Genomic DNA, 18,934 nt, shown 5'->3' on the forward strand with positions numbered 1-18,934 from the left:
ATCGTAGCATTCATGTTCTTTTAATTTAGGCTAACTTTTCATACAATCGCCAGCAGCTGAAGGGATGGTGTAAATCCAACTAGGGACCATGCAGGTAGCAAAGGTACTGTAAGTCCCCATGGTTCCTAGTGTGGTGATCTACCTTCTGTTGTTGGCGATCTATAGTCTGTTTTTATATTGTATTGTCTAAATAGTGCTATTAGTTTTAACTTTCCATGCTAGTTTTAATTGAAATGGTGATATTCTAGTTGTTTTACTGTCCTTCGTTGACGGGTTTTTATGATTTATATATGCTCTTTTTCATTGTTGAATATTCTCGTCACGATATGGCTGAGATATTGCCGATGTGACATTAAGCATTAACTCACTCACTCACTCATCTTCTGGGACAATCTTCTGTACAATGACACCTATCTCCTTCTTAGGGCTATCTGCAGATGGTGGAGATAATTCATCAGATTCATCCCTTGGTGGCCAAGGACATGTGTGTTCACCGTTAGGGACGACATCTGCGACACTAGCATAACCTCCTGCATCGATCACATCTACCTTGTGGGATCGACCTGGACCAGATGGTGGTCGGATAGTTATTCACTTCGACGGCAGCATAAGCAGCACTTGTGCGTTGCCCCACAGTTATGTATGGAGGCGAACAAGATTAAACTGACGAGCGTTGTTTAATTCGATTTACCTTTCTCTTCACGACAAACACGATGACGATGGCGACGACGACGATTAGAACCAGGCTGCCAACTACAGAAGCAGAAATGATTAGCACTGAGGATGTCGCTACTGGGTCCAGTGGTTTTCTTTCTGTAACAAAGGGGAAGTTTAAGCAAGAGCATGATATATAATTTCAATTAGACCCAAAAGTGATATGAGATGAAATGTGGAAGAGGTTGTGGTTCATATCACATCAAAATATGATCAACACGACGAGAGCAACCCGTGGCAATGTTAAGGAGTATAAACATCTGCTACACTCAGCCGTCACCCGACAACCACCCGCCGCCGCCATATGCAGAAATTGGGACACGCAACCGTGTAGTCGATCGAAAGAAGGCAAGGAATTGTGACGAGGGCAACGTAATAAATATGAATTGTTTTGTAAATTGGCAAGGACTGATATGAAACGTGACAGTGAATTGTTGAAAGTAAAGTCACGCCATGGAAATACGATTTTTGAATTAATACACGCAGCGTCGTGTCCAAGGGTTGCGAGGATAAGTTGAATCAGATTACTGTGTTATTCATGCACAATGAGTACAGTTATAGTACGTGGGCATCGTACAGTTCTGAGCCTACAATACTTCTGGTATGTGCAAGGTAAAAATCATCGTTTGATATTGAAAATAGTTTATATCATTCACACAAAGGTAATATTGACATGTAGGTTTGAATAAATAAATTATTTTTCAAAATCATGCAATTACGTTCAAAACGCACAATGGACACAATGTGTGAAGCCCATCTCCGGTGCCCTCCGCCGTGATATCGCTACACGCGACGTAAAGCTCAGACTCGCCCACTCACAATATGCCAATACACTTACACAGTAGTGTTTATTGGATAAACAATAAATTTACGTAATTATTTTTTACGGAATTACATTTTTACAAGAGGTTGTTCTATCGATAGCTCCAGTTTATTATTCATGAATGGCAAACTCAGCATTTAGATTCTGGGCATGATGTAAGGATACACTTCAGATGGAATACAATAAAGAAAAAACCAAATAGTGACAGGATAATGGTAACCCATGACAGGATATCGGTACATATAAGCATTATTGTGTTTTGGCACGGGACATATGTTTGTGGTTTTAGGATCTTTCACTCAAGAAACACACATTACTCACTGTTGTTGAGTCGGGTCACACCGCCGCAGCTGAGATTCCAGTGTTGCACTTGACAGTTGAATACCAGCCTTACCCCACCCAAGTGTGTTTCAGTCACATTGAATGTTATTGGTGAAAGACCCTGGTCACCAGCATGTAGTAATTGCGAGACGTCACCTGTCTGCAGTGTGAAGTTTGAATCTTCAGAACAGTAGGAGCCCCGGATATCGTAATACGCAGTAACATCCACGGTCAATGTCACTTCCTCGTGCAGGGTTAGAACCTCTGTGTCGTTGTCACTGGTGATGATGCATTCCGGTTTCTTTGGGGCTGTTAAATGAAATGGCTAAACTAAGAAGCCACGATAGTATAATACTGACGTTCAGTACATGTTGCTATAAGAATGTAAACATAAAATCATATATTTATCGATATTTACTACCCATAAATTGAAAGATTCAAGATGTATATATGTACACATGCATATATAGTATGTATGTGTGTGTGTGCGTGCGTGCGTGTGTGTACCAAAACACAACATATATGTATACATATAGAGACCATTTTGAATATGACATAGGTACTGAAGATGTGACGCTCGCTAAAAACAAAAGTAACTTCACACCTAAAGCTGATAAAAACAAAGCCCCTGATAAAGTCCTTGAGCAATATAAGGAATTCGCTTTCACAGAACATTCTTATAAAGGTAGATCTAACTTTTCGGGTAAAAACAGAACGCCTTAAACTCGTTCTCCAAAATGAATTCATTGTGAATCAAAAGTCCGATAAAGACGGAGCCTGTGACAGTTTTCATGGACACCAACTATTATCTGCAGCTGTCACTAGACATTCTTACACATGGTATATATTAAGCTTCCAGAAAGCTCGGAAAAACAGTAATCTTCAATCTTAACAAAATATATACTTGACTGCTATTCCAGTAAAAAAAAAGATTACTTGATTAATTTCGAATAAAATGAAAGTATCTTCTACAGACTTCCTCAAATTCACAAAAGGGCGGTTATTAAGTTCAGTAAAAGTCTATCACTCAATCTGCGAATGATTTAAAATTACGACCTATTATTGCGGGGCCACAATGTCCAACACATAAGTTAAGCAATTTTGAAGATATACACTCTCTCAAAAACGAAACGCACCGAGGTTCATCTGGGAACAACATATCTGTATTTTGAATGACAATAGCACAGTAAATAAACCCCTCACAGATATCAAGCTTTGTATGATGAGGGTCAATGGGAAGCTGCACCAAATGAAGGTACGTTTATGTCACGACAACCCCAGCGCTGCACCGGAGCCGGCTTTAATGTCGGTGCCTACATCCTACAATGCTTGCCGTAGTTTGTGAAGCGTCTGACGTCGTTAAAGCCGTCGATCAAGATAATTCCAAAGGTGTTCAAGTGGTTTAAAATCTGGGGATACAGAGAGCCATGGAAGCACGGTTATATTCTGGCTGGTGCAGAAGTTCATTGTGATGCCTACTGTATGAGGTGTGCCGTTATCCTGCTGAAAATTGTGTATCTGTTCGTAAACGTGAAAGATTTAATGAATGGCGGTAGGATTTCCCTCTATAAGCATTTAGTCAGTTCTTTCGGTTTTAAGAAATTTTTCGCCCACACCGTTGCACGTTTTCCCATCCAAATCTGTCGACCTACGTGTTTATGATTACTGTTTTTACCAGGTGATATGTTTTGGTGACTGATTCCTCATTTAAACATGTACTAGTATTCAATATAATTTGGTGTCATAATATTTTTATAGTCTGACTGGGATTAAAGTGGGTTGAAAAATTACCCGTGCGTTTCTTTTTTTCACCCAACACGTCAAAACCCATTTACAGGGTAATACTGATTTCCTCAATAGTCTCCCCAAATCAGTAGAGGAGGGTACAAACTTGGTAAGTTTTGTTGTTAATCTCTACACCAATAGTCCATATGATCTAGGAATATAAGCTATGAGCTACTGGCTACAAAAAGGTCTGTCTGTGATTCCAGATCGAATACCTAAGCAATTCATTACCGAAAGAATAAAGCTCATCCTGAGCAATAGCACTTTTCGTTTTGATGGTTCCCATTATAAACAAGTTAATGGTACTGCACAAATATGGCTCATACCTATGCAACCCTTGTTCTAGGATACTTAGAGGAACTATATTCTAAAATAGAAGAGACGTTTGGCGAACTATTTAATTTCAACATCAATGAAGAGATTCTTAGATGACTGCTGTTTTATTCTCTGGAAACGAAGTGAAAGTGATTTGCAATTTGATTTCCAACACGCTACAAAATTTACACCCAAGTTTGTCTTTTACGAGAGAGATAAACAGTAAACACCTTCCTTTCATGTAGTGGGTATCAGCAAGCATCGACACAGAGCAGATGCATTCATCATTCTTAGATGTGTTATACAGTCGTAACACGCTTAGTATCCATATCATATGTCCTTGTCCGGTATGAGTCAATATTGACGTGTATTTGTACACGAGATATGACATTGTTCTTTCTTCCCTTACTAAAGTCAACATGATGTGTATAGCACTTCGCAATACCAGATGTTCTTACATACATATTTATGCATGACCTTTGTTGTGACCACGAGAGAGCCAACGACAAAGAGAAGAGAGAGAGGATGTTTGACAGAAAGAGCGAGAGAGAGAGAGATTTAGTGGCATTAAAACTAGGGAAAAGGCGGCTTGTGTTGTTCGAAAGTTATGTCATATAACTAAGCGTGACTATCGTACATAAGGAAACTCATGCAATCATTTCGATGAGAAATAACAATCATATCGGGGAGAAAAATTTCCTGAAATATTAAGGGGTACTTTGATTGCTGCCGACACGGAAAGACGAAGTATCATTAGCAACACAATATCACAGTGTTTTAGCTGTTGACTAAAATATGACCTTTGTGAACATGATGAGTCTGTTTATATGTTGATTGAAGGTTAATAATTCCTAGGCAAAATCTCACGAAAGCCATTGATGTCAGGTTAGGTTTTAGTCGTTTTCCACTTTGCTTGTTATAGATAATCCATGTGTAGAATAGATGCTACATTCCGATGTAGGTGCAAAATGTTAGTAAGCAAGTGACACACAACTTTATACATAAGAAGAACATATACACAAAGTATAATTGTAGGTAGCAGCCAGTGTGCGCATAGAAACAGACCAGACCTCTTCGCCCCGTTAAGATCTATATCCGAGGAAGGATTTGGTGGAATTCCTGAGGCTTTGTTGCAGGATTTGGATAACGTCTGAAATGTCGATAATCCCCGACGTGTTTCATAGGTGAAACATCACCTAACATAAATTCAAGTTCTGTCGATACGGGCTGTAGTGTGCTGGCTGGAGAAATGTCCGTGGTTTATATTTGTCAGCCATGAACTAGGGCCTTATTGTTTGCAATACACCACCACAAATGCCTCTTAAGACACTTTTGCTCTGGTTGGGAAAATTATTCACAAGAATATCCATGAATATACGCTAAGACGTATCAACGTTTACTTCTGAGTATAGATTGAGCGCAATTAGTCATAATCCTGTTAGGATACCAAAGGATGGGTTTCAAAGTGAAGTTAGAGAAGACAGGAGTTGTCTGAGGACACTTGAGAGTGAGATCAAATTCAGCTGCAGATATGTGTTGTTAAATATTAATATTCCAAAAAATTCTGAATCAGGCTTTGCAGATTTCTAAACACGTTTTATACAGGAATATCGTGTTAGTATAATTAGTGCTACAGCCTGACATATTTGTAACACCACGTGGATAATTCCTACACTTATGCACACGATACTTAAATATGCCTCGTATGATTTTATCAAGTAAGTGATCATCAACCTTTGTGTCATCATTACTCCCCACTTAGAACTCGAAACGTCTTTTACCAGTGGACTGCAGGTAGTGTGTGAGACACGAGAATCTGGCGCTCTCAACCACCTTGATTTTGATAATTCAGGACCCTACTGTGGTTTGCGCTTACGTGATGAATAGCATCACAGTTTGCTTTGGATTTCGCAAACTTGACGCGATTGTCGTTGGTCGATTTTAAAATTTTGTGTCTCCTTTTTATAACGTATGCATATTCTTGCACGTGGCATTGGAATTGGGATCAAAGAATGATCCAAGTGTTCACAACAGTGGGATGAAGCCCACTCGTGCTTTAAACTGTCGTTGTTTAAATACATAATCACGGAGGTATTCGGTTCCTCAGTAGTTAATGCACACCTTAGAAAATTGCATGGTCTCTCTATGTTCCATGTGCTATTTCTGTTTCGAATAGATTATTGTAATATTTTGTTTGTTGGTCTAAGGTACCTAGAGACATAGGATATAGGGCAAGTACCTAATGTAAAAGATGCCTGGTAAATGGCATGTCTGTTGGCATATGGTACACGGTGTAGATCATGCACACTGTAGGTCCAAACTGGAAATTCTGTTGTGCGTGTATAATGGCAAATAAAAGTGGCAGTAGTAGGACACTTATCTTTATCAGGTATGGTTAGATACCAGCACACGGGCACTTACTGAAGTTGGCAATGTCAGATTATATACTTCTTACTTCATAAAGCGCTGCAAATTTGAATGTTAACTAAAAAAAACACCTGATTTAAAAGTGAGGCGTCGTTTTCAAAGGGAAGGTTTTATTTTCGCCGTTTTATGTAGGAAATGCTGCGTAACCACCATGTTGTTAGAAGTCGGTCAAAATTTCCAAGAAAATATCAACTATATTCTAAATATAGGTATTTCAAAGCAGTCACAACGTCACAGTGTATATACTATCAGTATATAACGTATTTTGACTATTTTGAAAATACACAGTCAATATGCAGTATTTTAGGGCATGGACACAGCTCTTCCTGCTACTGGAATGTGAGACTGATATCAAGCAAAGGAGAGAAACTGAAGAGGCTCTGGATTGACAGAATCACAAACGAAACTGCATTGCAAATATACTTTCGGAGTACAGCAGGGTTGAACCGATGATTGTGGTTTCTGTTCGATTTACCTAAACAGTGCATACTATGCTGATTCTGAGAAAGAGGACAGAAAGCGCCTCGTACATAGTAATGGGCAGTGTGTCTACTTTGAGGATCATTTCGACATGCAGTGTAAGCGTCCCTGTGTCCTTGACACTGGTGACATCGCATGTAGGGATTCTTCGAACTGCAGAGAACTTTTCCACGTTAATATTTCTCTCAAATCAAACAAGAACTTTTAAAGTTTTTGAGAGCAAGTAATTAAAACAACACTCGACAGAGACAAGTTGTGTATTGGCCGGGTAGTCATATTACTAGGAGTAGTCATATTGGGAATAAACCGGTGTCACGACACACCTAGCAGGGAAAAGTTTAAGAGATCGACTTTTCGCACATTTAATTTTTCAGGGAAACGCTCTGAGTATATTACTCATGTGTATTTACTTCTATATAGAATGGGATTCATACACATACGCATGCTTGTCCAACAATATAATGTGGTCACGTGATCTGATATACATTTGTCTATCAACATACTGGAGGTTTTCACCCATGTCTACTGCACATTATATCGTTTCAGTATGGTCTTTGTTTTACATATTATATTGTAATTATTATTGAGTTTGGTAATAAGTCTAAATCGCAATGTTTTTCAAGATGTTTGTAATGTTTTTCGTACAAAGGTGAGAATGTGTTCATATGCAAAGTCAAATTGCGGTATATGGTGTCTTCGTAGACTTTTAACGCTTCACATATTGGATATCTGTTCGTATGTTGTCAGAGGTTCGTATATGTTTGAAGGTTGGACAGCACTTCTATCCAGAGCCGTATATTCTCCTCCAGCTTCAGGATGCAGGTGATCACCACCTGAAACAGTTACATGAAATTAGCAAAGTCTATTTGTTTCTGAAAATCTAATATTAGCACATAGACTCAAGACGAACGACTGACTGAGTTAAAATATACGGTCACATTGGCAATATTTCAGCCATATCGTGACTTGACAAGACAAACAAATGGAGTGATAAAACCAAGCTGAAATTATGTGATTCATATTTCCATCTACGATGTGTTTCAGCTAGAACGAAATGGCTGATATGAATTGTGTGGTGTACTAGAACGACGGAGCGATTGTAGAACAAAACCATTTTGGACAAAAAACCCTCAAGGCAAAACCAATTAGGAAACAAATCCCCCTAAAATAAATAAGAACCTTTGGGCAAAATCCCCAAACACTGAGATATGAACACAGAAGAGTGACATACAACACGTGAAGTGATAATTAGATTTACTGGAAACCCTGTATGTATATAATCAGTCAATGAGGCCAGATAAAAAGAACCTGTATGATGTGAACACAACAGTGTGATATACACCTTTATTACTGACAATATAGGTGGCTTTTGTGATATTATAGGAACTAGATAGGCATTCTCCTTGATACCATAACGTAAAGGTTGTCATCTGTCTGTCTGTCTCGTATACGTATTGAATTAAAAATCCAATTTTTGCTATTTTTCATTGTAAGTGTGATGCCGGCTAAATAATTTTTTTCCTTCATTATTAATTCGGTTTTCTTGTTCTACGTGTTGTTGTTTTTTTGTCCTAAGGGGGTCCAAGGTTGTTGTTTTTCCCTGGGGGGATTTTGTCAACAGGGGATTTGGCTGCAGACCGATTGAACATATATATTTCTGTGACCTATCGCGTGTGATGATTCTGTTATATGATTAAAAGGTGACACCTACAATACCTGATTTGCACCCAAAATGAACATGCAGTGCATGGACGTATTGGCTATTACCAGAGGCAGATCCTCCAGAGTTGACTGCAACATTGTGCACAGGTTGCTGCCCACTTCCTCCAGAAGGGGGGCGTACTGTTAATTCAGATACCTGTTAACCCAACAAGAAAGAAACATAGAAACATTCAGCTTCCTGAGGTTGCTCATTTATGCACATTTAAGGAGTGATGCCATTATATGGATAAACAGTGAGCGTCAGTTGTCATTTACAAAGCAAGAAATTTCTACACCCACACCTGCACCGAAAATTGTGGCTTGCAAGTGCAGGTTTTGAATATATTCCCATGTCACATATTCAGCGTGTAATTACAAAGCAATCCTAAAGAGTCGTTATCATTCAAATTTGGATCAATATTTGTGAGGAAAGTTAGTTTCGTATCTCATAGTGACATGTTAACATTAGGTATTTTGAGATATATCCTCACTCATTAAATGTTACCGGTTTACAACATGTGACCGCTCATTCGCTTGCATAGTGACACATGTGTTGTGACATACCCCACACTCTCAAAAGTATATTAGGATGATAAGAAGAGTGACTCGTGTTCAAATCAGTTTACCTTTCTTTTGACGACAAGGAAAATGATGATGGCGAGGACGATGAGACACAATGCGGCACCGACAACTCCAGCAATAATAACTATAGTTGAGCTTGTGGCTATTTGTCCAATTGCTTTATCTTCTGCAAACGGAGTATTCAGACAAGGTCAGACAATACGTCAGAAAACAGACATATGTTGGTTTACTTTGAATAAAACAATCAGAACGAAGACTCAGCTGCAATGCAGTGTGGAACGTCAGTGTAAAAGAAAACTCAATACTGATCCAGACTGCACGCAATCTAAAAGGCGTAATAGGGTGAAAAACATGCCCTGCATTATAGGTGGTACTGCTACGTATTACGGATCGCAATCAAAGAAGTACTTGTGATAACATACTCCTCGTTAGCATTTGAGTTTTAATGTAACTCACTGTTGTTGAGTCGGGTCACACCGCCGCAGCTGAGATTCCAGTGTTGGACTTGACAGTTGAATACCAGCCTTACCTCACCCAAGTGTGTTTCAGTCATATTGAATGTTATTGGTGAAAGACCTTGGTCACCAACATGTAGTAATTGCGAGACGTCACCTGTCTGCAGAGTGAAGTTTGAATCTACTGAACAGTGGGAGCCCCGGATATCGTAATACGCAGTAATGTCCACGGTCAGTGTCACCGCTTCATGCAGGGTTAGAATCTCTGTGTCCTTGTCACTGGTGATGTTGCATGCTGGTGTCCTGGGAACTGAAAGGACTGCATTTATTTTATTTATTTATATATTTTTTGCCAGAAGTGTGTCAGTATTTTCGAAATTGTTTAAGTGTACTCACACTGATGTCAAGTTTAGAAATGCATATACATCTAATCGTTAATCGATAATCTGTTTAACTTTCGTTACATAACGCAATTTAGGGTTAGTATCAGAATTCAAGCATTCTCAGTTGTAAAAATACGAACAAAGCATTAGGGCTGAAATATAAGCTTACCACAACATATGAATGACCGTGCGTGTTTTCATGCCTAACCTCACCTCAAAGAATATATCACATACGTATAACATTGTTGACGGGTTTATATAAATTCCCAATTTTGACAGTGAAATTTCACATGTCTTTAATTAGTCTAGTCAATTCAAACAATGAGCTAAATGGTCGTCCCAATTTTGAAAGTCCACGGCTCGTACATGATGATTAGTCCTACTATCTACGGGAAAAATTGTGCCTTTCTCAGTGGATTACATTACCAGTCTCCCTAGCTTTGATTGTAATCATTTTACAACCACGTCAAATAATCACTAGACCCTTATTTTATCATCCCAAGCGTCATTAGTGTTAAAAAATGCTACTTGTCCTGTATTTCTCTCAACTGATTTCATTCACCTCATTACTCTAAATTACTACAACTAGTTTCTGTTAGTCCCAGTATTGACAGCGAAACTTCATAAAGTAACGGATTCGACACATGAGCCTTGTGTGAGTTTATTGTATAGAACTCTTGGTTAATGTGGAAAATTCGAATCTAAATAACGCAAAGTATATAGTTTTACGTACTTAGCAAACACTTTTAATAATGAAAATACAAAAACTAAAAGATCAATTCCTAATAACAGTAGATATATGCGATGACTAGAAAACAAGACTAGATAGGAGACGTGTTAAGTTTCAAGAAATCTTGACAAAGCTACTTTTTTTTAAAGCTGTGTGTCATGTTGTCGCATTATCATCCCTATGTTACCACTTGCTTCTTAGAGAGGGGGGCCAAGCGTGATCGTATGGTTACTGCGCTACATACGTGCACCAAGATTCATCATGAGATAAAAGAGGAAATACACGTAGTGATTTGACAGGTATAGAACAATTCACTCCCTATGCGTGTGCGCCATTGCGTCTTGGTTTGAGAGTGACAAACAGTTATATTGAATGTTACACGATGAGAGGTCAATGTTGGACTTAGGAAGAGGAAGTATACATATGCAGATAGGCCGAATGATGACAACTCAAGTAAATCCCTGTGTGTCCGTGTGTGTGTCGTCAACACAGTAACTATATGCCAGCCACTTAAACTGTACACTGTAACAATATTATCCCAGTTGATAAGTAGGGTAACTATGTCAAAAGTACATATAAACTTTAATGGAGGGATCATGAGACCATAACAAGTATAGAGAAGTTCAATTGAAAAGTCAATCATAACTAGTCCACAAATGAGAAAGGGGTCAAACGACCATGTCACATGCTCAATAATGCCTCCATCGGCGTTGAGAACAGCAGTGCATCGACGACGCACAGAGCCTATCAAACGTGCAAGGAAGGCTTTGCGGGATGTCACGCCAAACTATGCTAAATTCTGTTGCAAGGCCAAGGACGTTATCTGAGGAAGACCACGTAGACGTCGATCCATCTCATCTCATGCTCTATCGGGGAGGGATCCGGTGAATTTGCAGGGCACGACAGTAGGTCAACGTTATGGTGTTGCAAGAAATACATGCAAACCCTTGCTGTATGAGGGAGGATGAAGAAGACGGTGTAGACGTCGATCTGTCTCGTCCCAAACATGCTGGGCAACGTCAGCGTTGTGGTGTTGTAAGAAATCCATAGCAACCTTTACCGTATGAGGGTGGGCATTGTCCTGTTGGAATGTTAACCCACGGCCATGACGTTGCAGAAAAGGAATTGCCACAGGTCAAGTAATCTGATCCCTTTAGCCCACACCGATTACGTTGCCCTGAAAAATCACAAAAGGGGTTCTTTGACATGTTGTTATTCCACCCCAAATCATCATGGAATCATCGCCAACGCGATTAATATCCAAGACACAGGCTTGTGCATTACGTTCGCGCACCCTTCTACAGGCATGTTGACGTCCATCAACGGTAATGTTAAACCTGAACTCATCTGTAAAAACGACACTTCCCCACCAAATTACAGTTGCAGACATGATTTAGACACCACAATCGGCGAGCTTGTCGACGACGTTCTGTCAGGATAGTTCTGACGTAACATATTTACAACCTGGAAGGTGCCTCAGGACAAACATTGTCTTTGCCTTTAACGTCTCTGATAAAAAAAATGAACCCTGGCAAGGTTAAACTCCATTCCATAAGTCTTTGATTCTTAATGAAGAAAAGTCAATGGATTGTGGTCTGTAAACGCTGCAGTTGATAATGCAGTGGTACCTAGATACACTTCAAAATACTGTAGAACTATGAAAAGGCCTAATGTCTCTTTCTCAATGGAAGAATAATTCCTTTGCTGCTTGTCAAATGTCTTGGAAAAGTTTTTAAAAATGACGTTCAATTCCTGAATCTTCCTCTTGAATCAGGACAGCACTTGCACCTACATCACTGGCATAAACTATCTCCAATTTTGGTGCCTGCAATATTGCTAAATTCATGAGCATGGCTTTGACATTTTCAAGAGCAGTCTGACAACTGATATCCCTCTGGAATTTTACCTTTACCTCTAAAAGGTTTGTAAGTGGCGATACAACATCTGAGAAATTTTATGTTAAGTTATGTTTCGTCTTAGTTTCTATTTTTTCACTTTTTATGTGTTACCTAGATCTGGTTCGTGGCCACAGTTTAAGAAATTTTGGTTTCAGGTTTTGTATTTGATAAAAAGAAACACGTCGTGAAAACGTTGTTACTAAAGTAATGATTGGACGAGATTTTTGGTGTGCATTTCATGAAAATGACAATGCACTTGCATCACGAGATGTCATCCCTATAAGTAGAGTCACCGAACATACACCGACTCATTCACGTTTCGACAGTAGCAACAGGCCACCATTATCAAGGGAGCAGAGAGACCAAACTTGATTACTGAATGCTGACCAGACTGAAAGACATGTTGGATATCATAGTTCTGTTCATGTTCGAACAATATACCGCCTGCAGCAACGAGTCCAATCCACTGAATGTACAGCCGACCGTCCTCGCAGTGGAAGACCGCCCGTGACAATGCTGAGGCAAAACCAGCAGATTATATATCCTCACCTGCAAAATGGTTCTACTAGGTTTATGGAAACTGCACAGACAAGCACTGGAAATCACCATAGGCCAATCACCACCGACACAGTGCGGAGGCGTTTGAGGCAGAGAAACGTCAGATGTGACAGGCCTTACCTGGGTCCGATCCTTACTGTTCGACATTGCCTCAAGCGACTCGCACATCACTGGAATTTTTCGTCCCCGGGATTGGTGAACTGTAATCTTCTCCGCCGGAAGCCGGTATTGCTTCTCGACGACTGATAGCAGAGTGAGGGTGTAGTGATGACGCGGGAGCGTTTTGCAGATGATTGTGTCCTGGAAAGAGACTCGTGGTGAGGTCTGAACACAATTGTGTGGGATGCTATTGCTCTCAGTCCCAAACTAGGCCCTTTTGTGCTCCAGAATATTAGTCCCGGTAGGGGAAATGGAAATGGAACACCTGCACCCTATATTGTTCAAGCACTGAGATCTTCCTCGTGCCATAATTTGGTGACCCGTGAAGGTCACGGGGTAGAATAGGCCTTCAGCAACCCATGCTTGCCATAAAAGGTGACTGTGCTTGTTGTAAGAGGCGACTAACGGGATCGTGTGGTCAGGCTTGCTGACTTGGTTGACACATGTCATCGGCTCCCAATTGCACAGATCGATGCTCATGTTGTTGGTCACTGAATTGTCTGGTCCAGACTCGATTATTTACAGACTGGCACCATACGGCTGGAATATTGCTGAGTGCTGCGTAAAACTAAACTCACTCACTCACTCCCCCATACTTTGGTCGTCGTTGAAACCATGTCTTCCAGCAGGAAAACTCGCGTCCCCATACTGCCAGAGCAACTAGAGACTTTCTGAGGCAACAGAGCATACAGAGTCTTCAATTGCCTACCCTCAGTGCAGACTTAAACCCGATAGAACACACGTGGAACGAGATCCAGAGGAGACACAGAGATGTGCGGCCAAGGTCGACAACTTGCACTGAACACTCTCAGGCGTACCACCAAGTCTGGGCCCGATGTTCCTGTGGTCCTGTTAACGCCAAGAGCTCGCCAACACCCCCGTAGTGGACCCGGGGGAATATTTGGTCCACCAACCCGTTTGCCGTGGGTTGCGGCCCTGTGTCGGTGGAGGACGCGAGTCTGGGTTTGAGGGCACTGGGGGCTTCCCTTTGCTCAACACACCCCTTCGATCCTTACATCACCTAGACGAGAGGTTGAATGGGCCCGGTTTAACCAATCTGGTCACGCCAAGCCCTGTGCAATGTACGTTGGTTTGCACACATTTGATTTATATAAATGGGTATTTTCTGGACTTGGTTAAAATTGAATTCAATTTCATCACTTGTTTACTGTAAGCAAATACAAAATTACTTGCCTAGAGTTTAATTTGCCAGAAGGCGGTGGCTCATGGGCCAATCTGGTAGAAAATCTTCTTGATGATTCTACTTGAGTATACCCTCCTGGTATCCCTGGTGTCACCTAAAGAAACGTTCTTATGAATCCGATGATTCGTTTTATTCGGAGGATGAGACTCCTGAAATTGTCACTAACCCGGATAACTGGCCTCGTTTCCTTGTTATGTCAGCACCAGATGGTGGAGCTCTTAAGCTCAATCCTTTTGCTGTGGCCAAAGGCATCGAAGGTTTAGCAGGTGATGTCAAAGAAATAAAAAAACTAAGATCTGGTTCACTGCTCATTGAATGTCGAAAGCTGACCCAATCGCAGATTCTGCAATCATCTAAAGTCTTCGCGAATGTTCCTGTTGTGGTGTCCCCTCACAGGACATTGAATAGCAGTAAAGGCATCGTCCGTGACGTTGGACGTTGCCTTTCAGACATGAGCGAACATGAGATTGTGACAGAATTGCACTCACAAGGCGTTACCCATGTCAAACGCTTCACTGCCAAAGAGAACAACGAAACATTCCAAACAAACATGTAATTGTTCACCTTTTGTCTGCCTAAACACCCACAATCACTAAAAGCGGGGTACTGCAATTTGAAAGTTGACACATTTATTCCAAATCCTTTGAGGTGTTATACCTGCCAAAAATATGGTCATGGTTCAAAGTCTTGCCACAATCAAGCTGTATGTCACAGATGTCCTGGAAAGTGTGAAGATGGTACCCTTTCTGACAAAACTCCTTCTTGTGTTAACTGTTCTGGCCACCATCCATCTTCCTCCAAAGAGTGTCTTACTTGGAAGCTTCAGTATAAAATTTCACAAATAAAGCATCAGTAAAACGTGTCATTTTCAGAGGCAAAACAACTTGTTCTTTCACAAGAACAATCAGGCTCAACGTACTCTAACGCAGTTGTTGCATCTATTCAGACCTCTAAGCAAAAACCTATTACATATAATTCTGTAGGTTGCCAGGCAGACTACACATGGGCAAGGACTTCTGCTCTAACCTTGCTATCTGCTAATGTCCAGTCAAGGTCTTCACAAGTGACCTGTAGTTCACAAACCATTGACTCATCCAAAGACATTCTTAAATCGCAGACATCAGCTGACATCTCAGAAACGATCACGTAACCCAGAACCAAATGTTCAACCAGCCTCAAAACACAAGTCAAAACAAAATAGTGACATTTTGAAAAAGACTCAAAGTGGAAGAACCTCGAAAGGGGCGAATAATCATATCCAAATTTGTAGCAAGTTTGGATCTGTTGATGACATGGATGTGTCCGAGCAAAGCCATGGCAGGACTCACAGCTTGTCACCATCACGAAAGGAGAGGGGTAGATCTCCTGTTTATCCTCCGAAGAAGTAATGTCTTCGCCTGTACTACAGTGGAACTGTAGAGGACTTAAGAACAACTTAAATGATTTACAATTATTAATCCAAGATTATAAACCGTCAGCTCTCTCCATACAAGAAACCTATCTGAAACAGACAGATAATTTTGACGTACGTCAATTCAATGCATATCACTATTTTTCTCCGCCTGGTGATAGAGCTACTGGTGGTGCTTCAATCCTGGTGCGACAAAATGTTATCCATAGCCCAGTTAGACTCACAACAAATCTCCAAGCCGTTGCAGTGCGACTTACGTTGCACGTTGCATTCACATTGTGCTCTTTATACATTTCTCCATCATCAGCTGTTCAACTGAGCGATCGGCAGGCTCTTTATGATGAACTACCTAAACCGTGTTTAATCATGGGCGATTTAAATGGCCACAATCCACTCTGGGGTGGCATAAATACAAACACTAAAGGTAAATTGCTGGAGGAATTTATTTCAAACAACGATATATGCATTTATAACGACGGTTCAAACACGTATCTTCATCCTGGCACAGGAAGTTATTCAGCTCTTGATTTGTCACTTACAGACTCTAACTTATTGAATGAACTTGAATGGTCTGTCCACGATGACCTCTGTGGAAGTGATCATTTCCCAACATTGCTAAAACCTGTGAATCCATCTGATGTTCCTCCATCGTCACGATGGAATTTTAATAAGGCTAACTGGACTTTATATGAACATCTCTGTCGTGAGAACCTTAAAACTGAACGTTTTCATAATATTCCCGATGCCATAACATGTTTTTCAGATAAACAAAATAATATAACTGACGAATGTATTCCTAAGTCCTCTATTCCTCATATGGTTAAACCATGGTTTAACGATGATTGCAAACAGGCTAGAAAGGCAAGGAAGAAAGCTGAGCACTATTTTCGTCGCCATCCTATGGTCCACAACTTAAACAAATGTAAAATTTTAAATGCGAAAGCAAGGCGTACTTTCAAGCAAAGTAAACGCCACTCGTGGCGAAATTATGCATCAAAAATTAATTCGCGTACGCCAATATCAAAAGTATGGAATATGATACAGAAAATCAAAGGTAAGGGTTCTAGATCTAGCATCCACCATCTAAAAGATGGAAACTAGTTACTAAGTGATAAAGAAGATATTGCAAATAAACTTGGTGATACGTTGGTCAAACATTCTTCCTCATCTAATTATGTTCCAGAATTTCAAAAATATCGAAAACAGCAAGAAAAGAAATCAATTAATTTAATTCAGATAATGGGGAAGACTACAATGAAACCTTTTCGATCCATGAGCTTCATACTCCTCTAGATCAGGCTCACAATACTGCTCTTGGGCTGTTAACATACCTTATCAACTACTGAGGCACTTACCTGAGTCCTGTTTGGAGACACTCATGCATATTTTTGATGATATTTGGACGTCTGACAACGTTCCTTCATCCTGGCGTGATGCTATAATTGTTCCCATCCCGAAACCTGGACGTGATCATACAGACCCTTCCAATTATAGGCCCATTTCACTAACTAGCTGTGTTTGCAAGACCATGGAACGCATGATCAATAATCGACTTGTTTGGTACTTGGAAAGCAATAACCTTATAACGGATATACAATGTGGTTTCCGTTAAAACAGAAGTACTATCGATCGTTTAGTGCGTTTAGAATCTTTTGTGAAGAATGCTATGATTAATAAAACATGGAAACATGGAATTTTAAAAGATTTACGTGACTTTGGATTACGAGGCCGTTTGCCGCAATTTATATCCAACTTTTTAAATGACAGGAAATTTCAGGTCCGAGTGGGTTCTACCCTGTCTGATCATTACAATCAAGATCAGGGTGTCCCGCAAGGCAGCATTTTGTCTGTCACATTGTTCAGTATCAAGATCAACAGTTTATCAAAGGTTGTAAGCGATTCAATTGATGGATCACTTTTTGTGCACGATTTTAATATTTCTTGTCGTTGTAAGAATATGCATACCATTGAACGCCAACTGCAGTAGTGTTTAAACAAAATACATAAATGGTGTCTTGAAAACGGCTTTAAATTTTCTAAATCCAAAACTAATTGTATACATTTCTGCCGTAAATACAAACCCCATAAAGACCCTGAACTATCTCTAAATGGTACACCCATCAAGGTTGTAAAGGAGGCCAAGTTCCTAGGTGTTATTTTCGACTCACATTAAACTTTTTCTGCCACATATCAAATCCCTTAAAGCTAAATGCCTGAAGGCACTTGATCTGTTAAAAGTTGTTTCCAACACAAAGTGGGGAGGGGACCAAACTACACTCTTGCACTTATACCGGTCACTAATCCGTTAGTGAAACTTGATTATGGCTCCATTGTATATGGTGGGGCTTGCAAAAGCAACGTACAGTTATTAGATTCTGTCCACCATCAAGGTCTAAGACTTTGTCTTGGGTCTTTCAGAACTTCTGTTGACAGTCTCTACGTCGAGGCAGATGGACCATCTCTTACACAATGACGAACAAAGTTAGCATTACAATATATTACAAAACTATACTCGAACGAATCTAACCTTGCACATAACTGTGTCTTCAATTCTCTCTATGAGGATCTGTGCAACAAAAAGGGTTCTCTTGTTCCGCCTCTAGGGATCAGAACTAAGCCATTTATATCTGCTGCAGGCATTGACCTGGAAAATATAGCACCTTCACGACTCCTTTCTTCTCCTCCTTGGCAATTGGTTAGGCTCCATGATGACCTAACATTAACTACTTTTAAAACAACAGAAACGAATGACTTACAATATAAACAAAAATATAATCAATTAAAAAATAAATATAGCAATTACAAATCCTTATTTACAGATGGGTCCAAGGACGGTGGTGCAGTAGCTTGTGTCACTGTCATTCGATCCAGAATAATATCTTCTAGATTACCAGATAACAGTTCTATTTTTACAGCTGAAGCTAACGCCATACTAACAGCTCTTAAATATATTGAAAAACAACATAAACATAAACAGTATATAATCTT

The 18,934-nt window shown here is 40.1% G+C and overlaps 1 pseudogene; it reads right to left on the reverse strand.

Moving 5' to 3' along the window:
- Nucleotides 1–372: 372 nt before the first annotated feature.
- The window catches only part of LOC137288569 (uncharacterized), an 80,332-nt pseudogene continuing 61,770 nt past the window's right edge, over nt 373–18,934 (reverse strand).

The sequence above is a fragment of the Haliotis asinina genome, chromosome 1 (genome assembly GCF_037392515.1).
Source record: "Haliotis asinina isolate JCU_RB_2024 chromosome 1, JCU_Hal_asi_v2, whole genome shotgun sequence".
Lineage (NCBI taxonomy): Eukaryota > Metazoa > Mollusca > Gastropoda > Lepetellida > Haliotidae > Haliotis > Haliotis asinina.